The following is a 14,610-nucleotide window of genomic DNA, read 5'->3' on the forward strand; positions in this document are numbered from 1 at the left end:
CATTTTTTACCTGTCATTAATAAGCATTTCCTGAGCAACCACCAAGTGCCAGACATTCTTTTTTCTTAAGTTTATACTTTAATTCCCGTTAGTAATGTACGGTATATTAGTGTCAGCTGTACAATATAGTGATTCAAAACTTCCATATATCGCCCAGTGCTCATCACAGGTGCCTTCTTTAATCTCCATCACCTATTTCACCCATACCCCCAGCCCACCTCCCCTTTGATAACCCATCAGTTTTTTCTCTTTAGTTAAGAGTTTGTTTCAGGTTTTCTTTTTCTCTTTTTTCCCTTTACTGGTTTGTTTCTTAAATTCCACATATGAGTAAAATCATTTGGTATTGTCTTTCTCTGACAGACTGACTTCACTTAGCATTGTACTCTCTAGCTCCAGCCATGTCATTGCAAATGGCAAGATTTCATTCTTTTTGATGGCTGAGTAATTTTCCATTGTGTATATATACACCACATCTTCTTTACTCATTCATCAGTTAATGGACACTTGTGCTGTTTCCATAATTTGGCTATTGTAGATAATCCTGCTATAAACATTGGGGTGCATGTATACCTTTGTTTCAGTATTTTTATGATCTTTGGGTAAATGTCTAGTAGAGCTGGATCATAGGGTAATTCTACTTTTAAATTTTTATGAAACCTCCATACTCGTTTCCATAGTGGCTGCAACAGTTTGCATTCCCACCAACAGTGCAAGAGGGTTCTCTTTTCTCCACATCCTCACCAACACCTGTTGTTTCTTGTTTTGTTGATTTTAGCCATTCTGACAGGTGTGAGGTGGTATTTCATTGTAGTTTGATTTGTATTTCCCTGATGATCAGCAATGTTGAGCATCTTTTTATGTGTCTGTTGGCCATCTGGATGTCTTCTTTGAAAAAACGTCTATTCATGTCTTCTGCCCATTTTTAATTGCATTATTTGTTTTTTGGGTGTTGAGTTTTATAAGTTCTATATAGATTTTTGATACTAACCCTTTATCAGATATGTCATTTGCAATTTGCAAGTGCCAGACATTCTGTTAGGTATTGTAGGGAATCCTTTCCTTTCTCCTCCTGGAAGGACATACTTTCATCTCTCTCTCTCCACTGCTTACCCCACCTCCACATGGGAAGAGGAGAGGCTAACCTGACTGAAGACCCCTTGACATTTTACCATTAGCAGTGTTAGCCTTGCTGGTCCTGCTGGCCCTGGCGGCCCAGGTGAGACAGCTTGCCATCCTTACCCATATCTCTAGTTGGACAAATGGACTTGGGGTCTGCTGCATGTCTCCCTCTCCCTGTAGGCATGTCTGAGCACACAGGTCCGAAGACAGAGAGGAATTCCACAGTGCAGGACAGAGCACACAGTGAGGAATTCCCTCTGGTCAAATAGGAAGTAGAGTTAAGAAATTGCATATATGTAATTTATAAAAATTATTTCTAATACATTATATACAATAACTATATATTTTAATTATATAATTTATAGTTATACATTTTAATATATAATTTATAATTATACATTTTAATTTATAATTATAAATATAATATATAATTATGATATAATTATATATTATAATATTTATAATTATATTATTATATAATTAATATAATTATTAGTGTATTATACATATTTTAATGTTTCTATATATTATATATTTTATATATATAATATCCATTAGAAATTCTCTTCTAGTTACACAAAATCCCTCTACTTTCTTGGAAAGCACCTGGAATTTTCTTATTAGTTGCTCATTCTTTTTTTTTTTTTTTTCAGTTTTACTGAGATATAATTGACACAGCACTATTTAAGTTAAAGTGTGCCGCATAATGATTTGGCTTACATATATTGTGAAATCATGACAACAGTTTAGTTAACATCCAGCATCTCACATAGATACAAAAAAGAAAAAAGGAGTTCTTCTCCTTGTGAGAAGAACTCATAGCCTACCACCATACATCAGTGTCTGCTGTAGTCATCATGCTGTGTACCACATTCCTAGAAATTATTTATCTTCTAACTGGAACACTTTCCTCCTGTTCCCCCTCACTTCCTGCCTCTGGCAACCCACATATCTGATTTCTTTTTCTAGGAGTAGATCATTCCTTTTTTTTTTTTTTTTTTTTTTTTTTGAGAGAGAGAGAGAGAAAGACAGCACCCATGCAAGCAAGGTGGGAGGGACTGAGGGAAAAGGAGAGAATCTTAAGCAGGCTCCACACCCAGCATAGAGCCTGATACTAGGTTCAATTTCGCGATCCAGCCAAAATCTAGAGTCAGATGCTTAACCATCTGAGCCACCCAGTCACCCCTGGGAGTAGCTTGTCCTTAAAGTTATACTGTTGTTATTTAATCTTCAGAAATTATCTATTAAGTTGCAAATATGTCTGGGAGAAGTAATAATTTATTAAAGCCTCATCAGTTAATACCTGAGTAGGAGTTTGGACAAATGATACCCAGGGGTGAGCCAGCCAAAGAAAAGGCCCAGAGCAAATGGGGCCCCAAGTACTCTTCCACATACAGGAAGTGCTATTTCTCCAAAATAAAGTTGCAGTTGTGACTAATAAAGCAGAAATTCATTAAGAAGTATTACTATTACCGTATCTAATTCAGAAAAAAAATATCTAAGATACAAGTGAAAAAGAGAAAATGGAAGGCAATTTGCACAAGGGAAGATAACTATCCAATCATGGGAAAATAAAATATATATATTTGTGTTATACTACACATAGAAAGTGAAGGCCAAAAGAATAGTCCCCAGGCTATTTACAATTAATATGCAGAAGGTAAAAAAAGAAAATGTCTATTTTTCCCCTTTGTCAAATTTAAGTTGAATTTTACCAGAGTAATTTGTACAAAAATTTTAAAAGTCAAATAGTTCCACAGGGCTTGTAGTAGAAAAACAAGAGCTCCCTTTATCACCCTTTGTAGCTCTCACTGCCTCCCTGGGGCCAATGACTGTCAGCTCTTTGGGCTGTTTCTCCTGGTATTTATTTCTATATATTAAAATAATGTTCATAAGCCAGTACTTCCTGAACTTTCCTTTTTATGCATTATTGGCTTCCCAGTATGGCCATGACCTCACACACTTCTCCATCCACCCTTCCTCTCCCTCTACTCTCCTAACATATTTACATCATGATTTTGCTGTGTCATTATCCAGCACTTGCAATAGTGTACCTATGTAGGTATTGCTCACAGAGGTGGCCATACCATGACTACACCATATCCTTTTCTTTCCTGTGCAAGTTTGGTTTCCCTGGAGTTGTCTTGCCTTATTTTTGTTATGGTTGTGGCTAACATTATTGTCTGCTTAGTTTTCTAAGTGCCTGTCACCTGTTTTATCCCCAAAGGTCCCACGGAGCTCTAAGGATTTCTCTCAGTATACCCAAGTCCATTAACCATCTCTCAGTGACATCCATTATGGAGCCCTCCATCCTTTAGAGCCAACCAGTACTGGGTACCCTCGAGACCAGCTAAGCAGCTGTCTCATTTGGGAACCTCATTCCCCATCTGCCTGGGAATTCCCTTCAGCTCTCCCCTGCACTGGATCCTCTATTTCCTGTAGTCTATGGATTTCTCCTCCTTCTTTTACACGTTCAACATGGCAGAACACAAACTAAGAAGGATATAACATTCTCAAGATCCTATATATCTGAAAGCACCATTTTTCAGTTCTCACACTTGATTCATAGCTTGTCTGTGAAGCCAACTCTAGAATAGATGTCATTTTCCCCCTCAACAATGTAAAGGTTCTCCTTACTGACTTGCAACTTCCACTGTAGCTGTTAAGGAGCCCCATGCCACTCTGATTTCCCTTCTTGGTAAATGACCTGTTTCTTCTCTCTGGAAACTTTGGGACTGCTGTTTTTGGCATTCTGGAATTTAACAATGATGCGCTTTGTGAGGAGGGTCCTTTTTCTGTCCTTGTTGTGAGCACGTTGGTGGACACTTCACATATAGAAACCAGGACCTTCAGTTAGAGGAAATATTATTTCTGTGATATTCTCTTCTCCTTTAGCTTATCCCCTTTCCCTAGAAGTCCTATTAATTGAGGGTTTGGCCTCCTGGATAAACCTTCTATTTTTCTTTCTGTTTTCTATCTTTTCTCTTGTCTTTTATACCTACTGGTAAGAGATTTCCTCTACTTTAATGTCATCTTTTACTGAAACGTTCATTCACATTACCATATTTTTAACTAGCAAGCAGCTGAGCCATGGAGGTACCTGGGTGTCTCCATGGTCGAGAGTGCCTTTGGCTTAGGTCATGATCCTGGGATCCTGGGATCGAGTCCGTATTGAGCTCCCTGCAGGGAGCCTGCTTCTCCCTCTGCCTATGTCTCTGCCTCTCTCTGTGGGTCTCTTGTGAATAAATAAAAAAAATCTTTAGGGAAAAAAAAGCTGAGTGCTTTTTTACAACGTTCTCTTCTTGTCTCTTAGTTATAATTTCTTAGTTCTCTGAAGCTAATTCTAATCTATGTTTTTAAACCTTTCTTTTTATCACTGTATTGTCTTTGTTTCCTCTGTGTTTGTTTCCCCTGATAATTTCTTTTGGTATCTGTGTTTCAAGTTAGATGCTTTCTTCAGTATTTGGCTACATTGAGAGGAGGCTGTTATGGCATGTTTGCAACCCCTCAGAATTCATGTGTTAAAACCCTAATGCCTGGTGTGACAGTATTGGGAGATGGGGCTTTGAAGGGTAATTAGATTATGAAGGTGGGCCCTCATAAATAGGATTAATGCTCTAACTAAAGAGACCCCACAGAGCTCCTTGATCCCTTCCACCATATGAGAATACAGAGGAAAGGCACTGGCTGTGAACCCAGAACCCCACCAGGTTACATTAATTATATTAGTATTAATATAATTAATAGTATATTATACATATTTGTAATATATTTCTGTATATTATATATTACATATATAATGTATAATTATATATTGGCAGGTTGCATGCTGGCTTGGAATTCCTAGCCTCCAGCACTAAAAATAAATCTGTTGTTTATATGCCACCCAGTCTGTGGTATTTTGTTTTAGCTATCAGAATGGACTAAGATATAGTTTTGGCTATTCACTCACTCGCAAGGGAAGTGCCCACCATGAAGGACTATCCACTCCCCTCGGAGTATCTGAAGTGCAGTACCTATAGGATTTTCTCTCGTATTGATCCAGTTCCCCTGAGAACGACCATCCAATCTACCTGTACAGAGATGTGAGGTGGACTGCTGCATTCTGGGAGCTGAGTGGTGGGAGGAGCAGGGACCTGGCACATTCAACATAGAGCCCATTCCTTACTCCCTGTCTCATCATCCCCTGCTCACCTATGTCTCAAGCTCAGAACCTCTCAGGTGCAAGCTCTCCAGGGCAGGCACATTCTATCTTCAGCTGGGGTGCGGAAGGGAGAGTTGCCCAGATGCTCAGCGTAAGGTAGGAGCTCCAAGGGTCTAACTGCTCCTTAATTAAACTTGAAGCTCATCCTGTGATCAGGCCCACCTGCACCCTGGCTTGCTGAAAAGCCCACTGTTCCAGTTTCTGTGAGAAGGTTCCGTGGGGTAAGTCAAGTTGCTCTTCAGCTACAGACTCATAGGTCACAGCTGCCCACATTCTTGAACAAGATCTTTACAGGCACCTGGGTGGCTCAGTGGTTGAGCATCTGCCTTTGGCTCATGTCATGATCCCAGGGTCCTAGGATCAAGTCTCAGATCAGACTCCCTGCAGGGAGCCTGCTTCTCCCTCTATGTTTCTGCCTCTTTCTGTGTCTCTCATGAATAAATAAATAACATCTTTAAAAAAAAAATCCTACTCTCATGCCTACCTCCTGTCTTCCATTCTCTCTCATTTTCCCTTTCTTTGTTTTTATGGGTTTCCCCATCATCATTTAACTAATATCATTTAGCTGGGTTTGGGGCAGAAATCCAGATTAATAGAGCCATTTGCTCTGCCACTTTTAAATGAACGTTTTCAGGGCCCCTTTATTTTTATGTTTCGACAGCTTTTATGTTATTTATTTTATGTTCAAATAAATATACTTTATTCCCTCTTACAATTAGGAAAAATTAACATTTTAAAGAGTTTTTTCTGAAATCTTATTAGCTTTGACCATATATTTTCTCAAAAAAAAACAAAACAAAACAAAACAAAAACAACCACACACACACACACACACGTCAAAAAAAAACAAGCAGAGCAGACACCAAAAGCACCATCTCTGTCCGAGACAGTTCTTGTACACAAAAACTCAGCCTGAGCCTCCTGAAGGGCCAGGGTTCTTTGATCTGCAGGCCATCTCAGGTTGGAGGAGGGAGAGCATGAGTGTGAGGAGACACAGGGAGGAGCTACAAAGCTTCCGAAGGGCTCAGAGAAGAGAAAGGGTAGGAGGAGGGACCCAAACAGGTCCCACACCTTTACAGTCCTTCCCAGGTCGGGCCTCACTCAGGAGAACAAACAGCATCATTGTGAAACTCTCCAAAATACAAGGAGCTTGGAAGCCCTGATGACATCCAGCCCAACAGAAATCGATACCACAAAGTCTCTGCAGAACTGAACAATCAGGGCAGCCCCTGGAAATGGGCTGTGATGGGCTCTGACCTGCCCTTTGGTGATGTGGCCAGGGGAAGGGCAGCAAGGTGCTCCTGGACCCCGGCCAGGGGGACTCAAGGCCATCTCATCCCCTCCCGTATTCTCTGTGTCTCCCTGAGGAAATCCAATTCTTCCTTGGGTTCTTTTCTCTGACAGTATCCATTATTCTTGGGGAGGCCATGAAAACCTTCACCTCATTTCTTTTGCTTAGGTTCCCTGCTTCTTATGGACTCAGGTGGAAGGCGAGCTAGAAATCTAATTACTGTAATTCATTTGACTATTGTCTGAAAAGGCAAATAGATGGGCTCTGGACCCTATTCCGTGCCATCCATGTCCCCTCCGGCCTCCATCTGCTGGAATGCGCTCCGTCACCCCGGCAGGATGACTTCCTATTAATATTTACCAGCCTGGGCTCGTGGCTAATCCTCTTACCGCGCATCGGTCTAGCCTGTGGCTGCAGCATGAAAGCACCGCATGGTAACTATGTACTTAAGAGCCTTGCGTTCTTGGCCCTTGATTCCAAACTGGGAAGGGAAACCAAATAATGATCAACTCACAAAGTGAAATGCCCAAATTAGATTTTGTTCTTCCCAAGGCCCAGCCCCTAGGATTACAGTGAGGAGTGCCGCAGAGGTTTCAGGCCCTGGGGAAGGGCTGGGGCTTGGCCACAGTCGGATGGTCAGAAACCCGGGAAGGAGGTCTGCTTGGAGGGGTCCTGCCCTGAGCTAAAGCCACATGGGCATTTTGGAGAGCTCATAAGTGGCTCTCTCAACTAATTCTCTCTGGAAACCCCTGGAAGAAAGCTCCAGTGTGTGGTTTTCTACTCTTCTAGAAATGGTGGCTCCTTTCCCATGTGCCCGATGGGATGCCGCCCAGCTTCCTATCTCAGCAGTCAGAAATCAAGGCAGCACATATACCATGGCCTGGAGGTGCCAGGAACTTGGTAGGATGGGCTTGAGAAGCAGCTTCTGGGGTACTGGTAGGGGGCTGGGTTTGGATCTGGGCGCTGGTTACTCAGGGCTATTCACTTTGTACAAATCCAGCAAGCTGCATGCTTATAATATGAACACTGTTCTTTATGTATATATTCTATGCATATTTGTTCCACTTCAATAAAGTATATTAAGAATTGACACCACTTATATTATCTTTCTGGAGTCATAGGGCCCTTTGAGAATCTGACAAATGATTGGGCCTTCTCCCCTGGAAAACTCACAAACTCCCCAAATTTTTCATCTAACCTAGGGAGTTTGGTTGATTACCTGAAGTCACGGACATAGAAGGGTCCCAGTTAAGACAACCCCCCTTTCAGGGTCCTCTGTTTCCTCCTTCAGGACCACTCAACCACTGAGTCACAGCCACTGCCTCTGCAAGGGGGCTTCCTGTTGCCCACTTCCACACTGCCAGCCCCACCCACCTCTGGCCACCATTATCTCTAACTCCTCTTGGGCACCACTATTTCATCATGAGGTTTCGACTCAAAAATTTACACTGCCTTCTCTTGACTAATTGGAATAGAAACATCTTATCCCAGATTGTAGAGCCCCCATCAGCCACCCTTTCTTATCTACCTAACCCCACCCCATAGTCTCCTCCAACTGTACCTTGCAATCCCAATGTCAATTCATTCTTGCCTTCAAACACTCCACTTTTCTCAGCCAGAAATCCCTCTCCTTTTGTTGGGCTTATAAAATACGACAACCACAATCCTGCCTTCCCCAGGAGCCCTTTCTTGACTACACCTACAAAGATGAGGTAGGTATAGTCAAGAACTCCTTTGAACTCTAGGGCACTTCTCTCTCTACCACTGATTTCATTACATGGTCCTGTATCACTCATTCCTTCATTCAACTGCTCTGTAGAGAATATCTGTTATTCTGTCTGAAGTCCATTAGCTTTCTATTGCTGTCATAACTAATTAACACAAAGTTAACAGCTTAAACTAACATAAACTTATTATCTTATAGTGCTGCATCTCAGAAATCCAAAATGAGTCTCACTAGGCTAAAATCAAGGTGTTGCATGGCTATGTTTCTTTCTGGACACTCTAGAAGTGAATCTACTTCCTTGCCTGTTCCAGCTTTTAGGGGATGCCTGCATTTCATGGCCCAAGACCCTTTCCTCCATCTTCAAGTCAGCAACAGTTGATTGAGTCCTTCTCACATCACATCACTCTTCTGCTTCCGTCTTGACCTTTAAAAAAAAATTGTTTATTTGAGAGAGAGAGAGAAGGTGGCAAGCAGGGGGAGGGACAGAAGTAAAGAATCTCAAGCAGACTCCCAGCTGAGAGAGAGCCTGATGTGGGGCTCCATCTCATGACCCTGAGATCATGGCCTGAGCCGAAACCAAGTGTCAGACGCTTAACCTACTGAGCCACCACGTGCCCCATCTGTCTTCCTTTTTCAAGAAACCTTGTGATGACTTTGGGTACACCCCCAACAATCCAGGATAATCTCCTTACTTTAAGGTCAGATGATTCGCAACCTCAATTCCATCCACAACCTAAATTCCTCTTTGCCATGTAAAGTAACATACTCATAGGTTCTGGGGATTATAATGTGGACATCTTTGGGGGGCCATTATTCTGTTCTACCACAAATTCTATAAATTCTATTCTTTCTTCTTTATAACTGATTTTCTTACTTGGCCCTGTGTAATTTATTCATTTATTCACCCATCCATTCACTCATTTTATAGAGAACTTCTGTTGTTCTGTGGTCTAGTATCCATTGCCCCATTCTATACAGTATCCCAAACCTTCCCTTGGGAATCTACCTCTCACTGTCAGTCCATGTGTTCCAGGACAGGAAACCTCTACCCAACTCCACCTCTGGCCACAGTGGCTTTTTTCAGAGACATGTGACCCCATAAGATTCAGTGAGACTATTGGTGGAACTAGTGAGAAAGAGGAACATGTTCTTTTTCCCTAAGATTAGAGGAAAAATGAACATCTGGAGATACCAGGGAATGTCACAGGAAACCTGGAAATGGAACCAACACTCAGGAAGGCAAAGCTGAGAGATGAAACTAAACTGAATAGTAATGCCATCATTTAAGCCCCTGAATCGAACCACACCTGAAGTCAAATCAACCTCTGGGCTTTTCAGTTATGAAGTCTGTTTCTCTTTTGATTCAATCTGGTTAGATTAGGTTTTTCTGTCATTTCTAACTAAAACAATTCTAAGTGAAATGCATTCCTTCTCTTCTTTATTCAACAAAATCCCACTGCACACCTACTTTGTGTTATGCACTGGAAATCACAATATAATATTGCTATCATAAGGAAGATTATGGAAATGTTCAGCATAGACAGGATATTTAAAGAATGGAGAGAGGGGAAACAACTAAGCTGACATAGCTCAATGAACAGGAATTTGCCAGGCTAAGGTTGGGGAGAGATGATGATAAATTATGTTTCAGATAGAAGGAAGAATATGTGTAAAGACTAGGAAGCAAGGGACCCTCTTCTTGGTTTCCACATGTAAGTCTTGCCTCTATAACCAGAACATAAACTCCTCAGTATCCACCTAGATTTAAGGTGGCATTATAATAATAACTATAATATAATAATAACAACAAAGAAGAAGAATAGTATCAATAAATGCTAATACTGTTTGAGCCCTTACCATATATCAGCCACGATTCTAAGTACTTCCTGTGTATTATTTAATCTTCAAAACCATCCTCTGAGGTATTTATTATTATTGCAATTATACACATGGGGACACTGAGGCAAGGAAAAGCTAAGCAACTTGCTGAGTGTGGCAGACACCTCTGGTTCACTAACCAACAGGTGTTCCTCTATTTCCCCGCGGCTAGCAAAACCTCAGTTTTCATTCAAAAGATCATGGCTAGATTTTTTTTTTAGACCACATATTATTTTTGTACAATCATAGAAATATATATTCAAGGGAAGCCAGTTGGTCAGGGTAGTCCTAAATCTGCTTTACACCTAGAGCCTCAACACTTTTCCACTCAGAGTCATCAATGCTCAAGTCTTTCCATGTGATTATCCTCGGTACCACCCAGAGCTTTGATGATGCAGGGTTTCTCAAAAGGGTGCCCCTCTGGCATCTCTGGGCTGCGTTCCCAGGACACCATCAGCATTCTGCAGGGTTGGTGCATGAGCACGGGCAATGTTTAGCACCAGAAACTGCATGGCATACCCAGTATCAGAGATGTCAAAAATACACAGTGTGTGAGTATGCACATGAACATTCGCACACAACTTAGGTTAAAAAAAGAATAGAAACTCTGATTCACCAAGGTCACCAGTATAATATGTGGCAGAGCTCAGTGTTGAACCCAGGCATCCAGACTCCAGACAAAGCCACTGGGCTAAACAGCTTTTGTGCTTTAGCTAAAGTGCTATCAATATATCTGATTTACTGGTAGTTACCCCCTAGAGTGTTGTGCTGAGAGGGATTCTGAAGCCATGGTGTGTTATCTGTGACTGCCATGGAACCCTGACTCATGACCTGTATTGTGCAAGCCACAGGTTTACCTTTCTTAGATGATCATCTCAACTTTGATTCAAAGTCATGAATTCCTACAGCTTGAACAGGACAAGCTTGTACCTAAACACTTCAGAACAAATAGGCAGGACTGCCACAAATGGCCATGCAGCTTGTGTGCTGAGGAACTGTAAAGATTGCTATTTCTATAGACTATGTTGTAAGTGGCAACCCCTGGATTTGTGCAGTACACAACCTGCACAGCTGTGCTGGGAAACTCTTCAAATAGTAATTCTTTATTTAAACACCAGGAATACAACCTTCATAGCTAATTGCAATCATTTATTCTGGAATTTTATAACCAGTATGAAGGTCAAGTTATTTTTATGTCTAATTAAATTTCTCCTGTTTAAATTAAATTCTCTTCCTGGATGACACAGACTTAAGAATAATGCAAGCATTTAGTCTGGCTCTGTAGGGGCTCAATATGCACGAAACATAAGTGAATCGTTAAAAATCCTTCATATATTTAGAGACAATAATTAAGTCTCTTATTCCCATTAGCTTCTGTGAGCTGAACAAATAGAGTTTACTTAATTAGCTATTACTGTGAGCAGGAGCAATGCTAAGCACTTTACTTCAGGATGTTGCTCCATCCTCACTGAAACCCTATGAGGAAGGTTTGCCATTATTCCCATTTTACAGATGAAGACTGTTGTGGTTAGGCCCTATAGGCAATCAGCTGGGGTTCGTGTGACTTTGGGTACGTTCCTTCTGTGCTCCAGGTCCCTCAACTGTGAAATGAAGAGAACAACACCTACTTCAGAGTATTGCCCCAGAACTTACCATATTTAGCATCATGTCAGCACTTAGTACAGAATCAACATTCTCCCGCTGCTACTGTTATGATTCCAACATCTCAGCCTGGGAAGGGGCTGAGCGGGGAACTGAGCTCCAGGATGTCTTTCTCCTACTCTGCCCTTCTGACTCTATCACAGTTTGAAAAGGACTTGAGAGACTGTGTCATCACCTCCTCATTTTACAGACAAGGGAGCTGAGGCCCACTGTGGATCATTCTCACCCACTTAGCTACCAGAGAGAATCCAATGCTTGGAATAGTTACTGTCTCCTCTCTCCTACCCTACTGCTTTGAACCTGATCTCATGGGCCCAGGCTTCACCTTCCCATCAGGATGAACGGAGAAATCTTTAAAAAAAAAAAAAATAGCTCATAAGGGACAACTTGGAGTCATGTCATTTCATGCAGTAGTAAGAGATCATCCCTCCACCATGCCACGCTGATTGAGGTTCCAAGGGTCCCCAGGCTGGCACCTCGCCCAGCCCAGGAGCCAGCTCATACCTGGACACCCCAGGGACCCACCACAATTACAAGACACTATTCGCTTGCCCTGGGGACTTCTCGTGTGAATTAGTGTCTCCTATTAAAAGTGAAACCCAAGATAACAAATTGTCCTAAAAGGCTCAGATGTCTCTAATCGTGGTTTTATCTTCTCCCCCAGGCCCGGTGACTTCTAATGAGTTCCAGCTCACATCCTGGATGAATTATCGTTGGAGGAGTGTGTGCACTCAGTGAAAATAAACTAACAGCGAGACTCATGTTTACTCTTTAATTCACTCTATCCAAAAATAGTTTCCTTTTTAGAAAACATTTTTCAAATAGAGGAATGAATGTTGATTAACCCCTTGTGCTTCATACAGAAAACAAATTCACAAAGGACACACACACACACACACACACACACACACGCAGTTGGATTTATGACTTGATTCATGGCCTGATGGGAACTTGAAATATCTGTGATCTTTGAAAAGCGGCTTCCCATCCAGGGCCTCAGTTTACTCATCTACAGGTGAGGATAATATCTACATCTATGGCTGTCATGAGAAAGCATGTAAATAAACTGCTCAGTTCAGCATATAGTAGTAAATGTTAGGTTTTTGCAAAAGCTAATATTTTATAATGTTATGCAAAGTTGCATATAAATTTAATTTGGGATATCCATCCTGTTTTCCCACAGATTTACATAATTTCAGTGATCCTTCATCTTTTTTCTTCATTCCTCCTGGATGTAGAGCAGATGATGGCTCTTGTTTCTCTGCCTTCCATCAAGTACTCATGATCTATAAGCAAATTCTTAGATGCCCTAGGGAATTATTCCGTAAAGGAATCCTATGCAAAAGCAAAGCAGTTGCCTGTAAAGTGAGTAATCACCTCTTAATTGATCTGGTTTATGAGGTAGTATATTGAGTTTCTGTAAGTTGAACCCACACTGTGGGGGTCGCTCCACTTCGATTTCCTTGGCAACCTCATTTAGTGCAAAAGAAATTAAGTAGAATTGCTTATACTCCAAGGAAGGGAGAAATGAAGTTGCCCCTCATTGCCCCCTCTTCTCTCTACAGAGCAGTTTTGTTTTTGTTTTTGTTTTTATTTTTCCATAATTCCTTCGTCTTCCTGCCTGTGGAAGGGGAAAGGGCCTCCAGGCAGGGTCACTCATCGCTGTGGTGGTGAGGGTATGAATCTGAGAGTGGGTGTTTGAAGCAGGAGCCTGGGTCTGGGTAGAAATGGAACCTCTGACAGGAAGAGCCCTTGTCCAAAACAGCCACCACCTCCCTTCCCAGCACCTCCTGCCTCCTTTCCTTCATGCGCTCCTCACAGGGCTGCCTTGACCCTACCTAAAAAAACCCAGAAGCCAAAGGGACTCTAGTCAAGGGCATCATGACTTCTCCCTCAGCTCTGAGAGATGAATCATATTCTGGTTTCTCCATTGATTAAAAGATGAATATGAATATGCATTCCCTCAGGGAACCATGGAGTCTACAGATGAAGCCTCAGCCATTATTCACGGGTTTAATATCTACCTTGGTCCTGGCAAGCATTTCAGCTTATGAAGAAGGCTCTCTGAGATGGAAGTCAAGAGAAGACCAGAAAAGAAAATACTTGAGAATGTTTTTACCTAAATCCCCTTTGTGGATATAAAGTTCACAGTCACAATTCTGGTACCACTGTTTCTGCAAATGGTGAAATAAGCTCTCACTCTTTCCTCTGCAAGATAATGCCATCATTCCTCTGCCCAAAACCCATCTCTTTGGGGTAACTTATTCAATTGAATTGAACAGTTTCCCCCTTTCCCTTATTCTTGTATCCTCTGGGGTGAAGCTAACTTCCCAGAAGGCTTTTTCTTACCTTCCTGGCCTTATGGGAGGGTCACCTGTTCTAGATAATGCCTATCATCCTGGCAGGTCCAGGTATCACCCAATGTCCAGGTTGGCCTTCACTGAGGTATGCATCCCTCTAGGCCTGGGTGTTGGCTTGCCCCCCTGTCACATCCATGTCTGAAGTGTCTACCACTGATGTAACAGTGGCACAGTAAATGTAGGTTGTCCTCCCTTTGACCCAGCATCTCTTCTTGGCTCTGTTGATCCTGAGACTTGGCTATATCCTCCCTGAGCTCCAGCTTTGGCCCATCACTAGAGACTCTGCTATGATGTCCCCTCAAGCCATATCCCAGTGACTCCATCGTAGCACTTGATTCCGACTTCTTAACTACATTCTTCTCTGCTATCA

At 41.8% G+C, this 14,610-nt stretch overlaps 1 long non-coding RNA gene across 1 annotated transcript; it reads right to left on the reverse strand.

Moving 5' to 3' along the window:
- Positions 1–8,581: 8,581 nt before the first annotated feature.
- Positions 8,582–14,366, reverse strand: LOC144311894 (uncharacterized). Its single transcript, XR_013377382.1, has 2 exons — positions 14,230–14,366; positions 8,582–8,764 (listed from the first exon to the last, which is right to left on the reverse strand). It is a non-coding gene; the product is annotated as an uncharacterized LOC144311894 (long non-coding RNA).
- Positions 14,367–14,610: the final 244 nt, after the last annotated feature.

This window comes from Canis aureus, chromosome 4 (assembly GCF_053574225.1).
Source record: "Canis aureus isolate CA01 chromosome 4, VMU_Caureus_v.1.0, whole genome shotgun sequence".
NCBI classification, from domain to species: domain Eukaryota; kingdom Metazoa; phylum Chordata; class Mammalia; order Carnivora; family Canidae; genus Canis; species Canis aureus.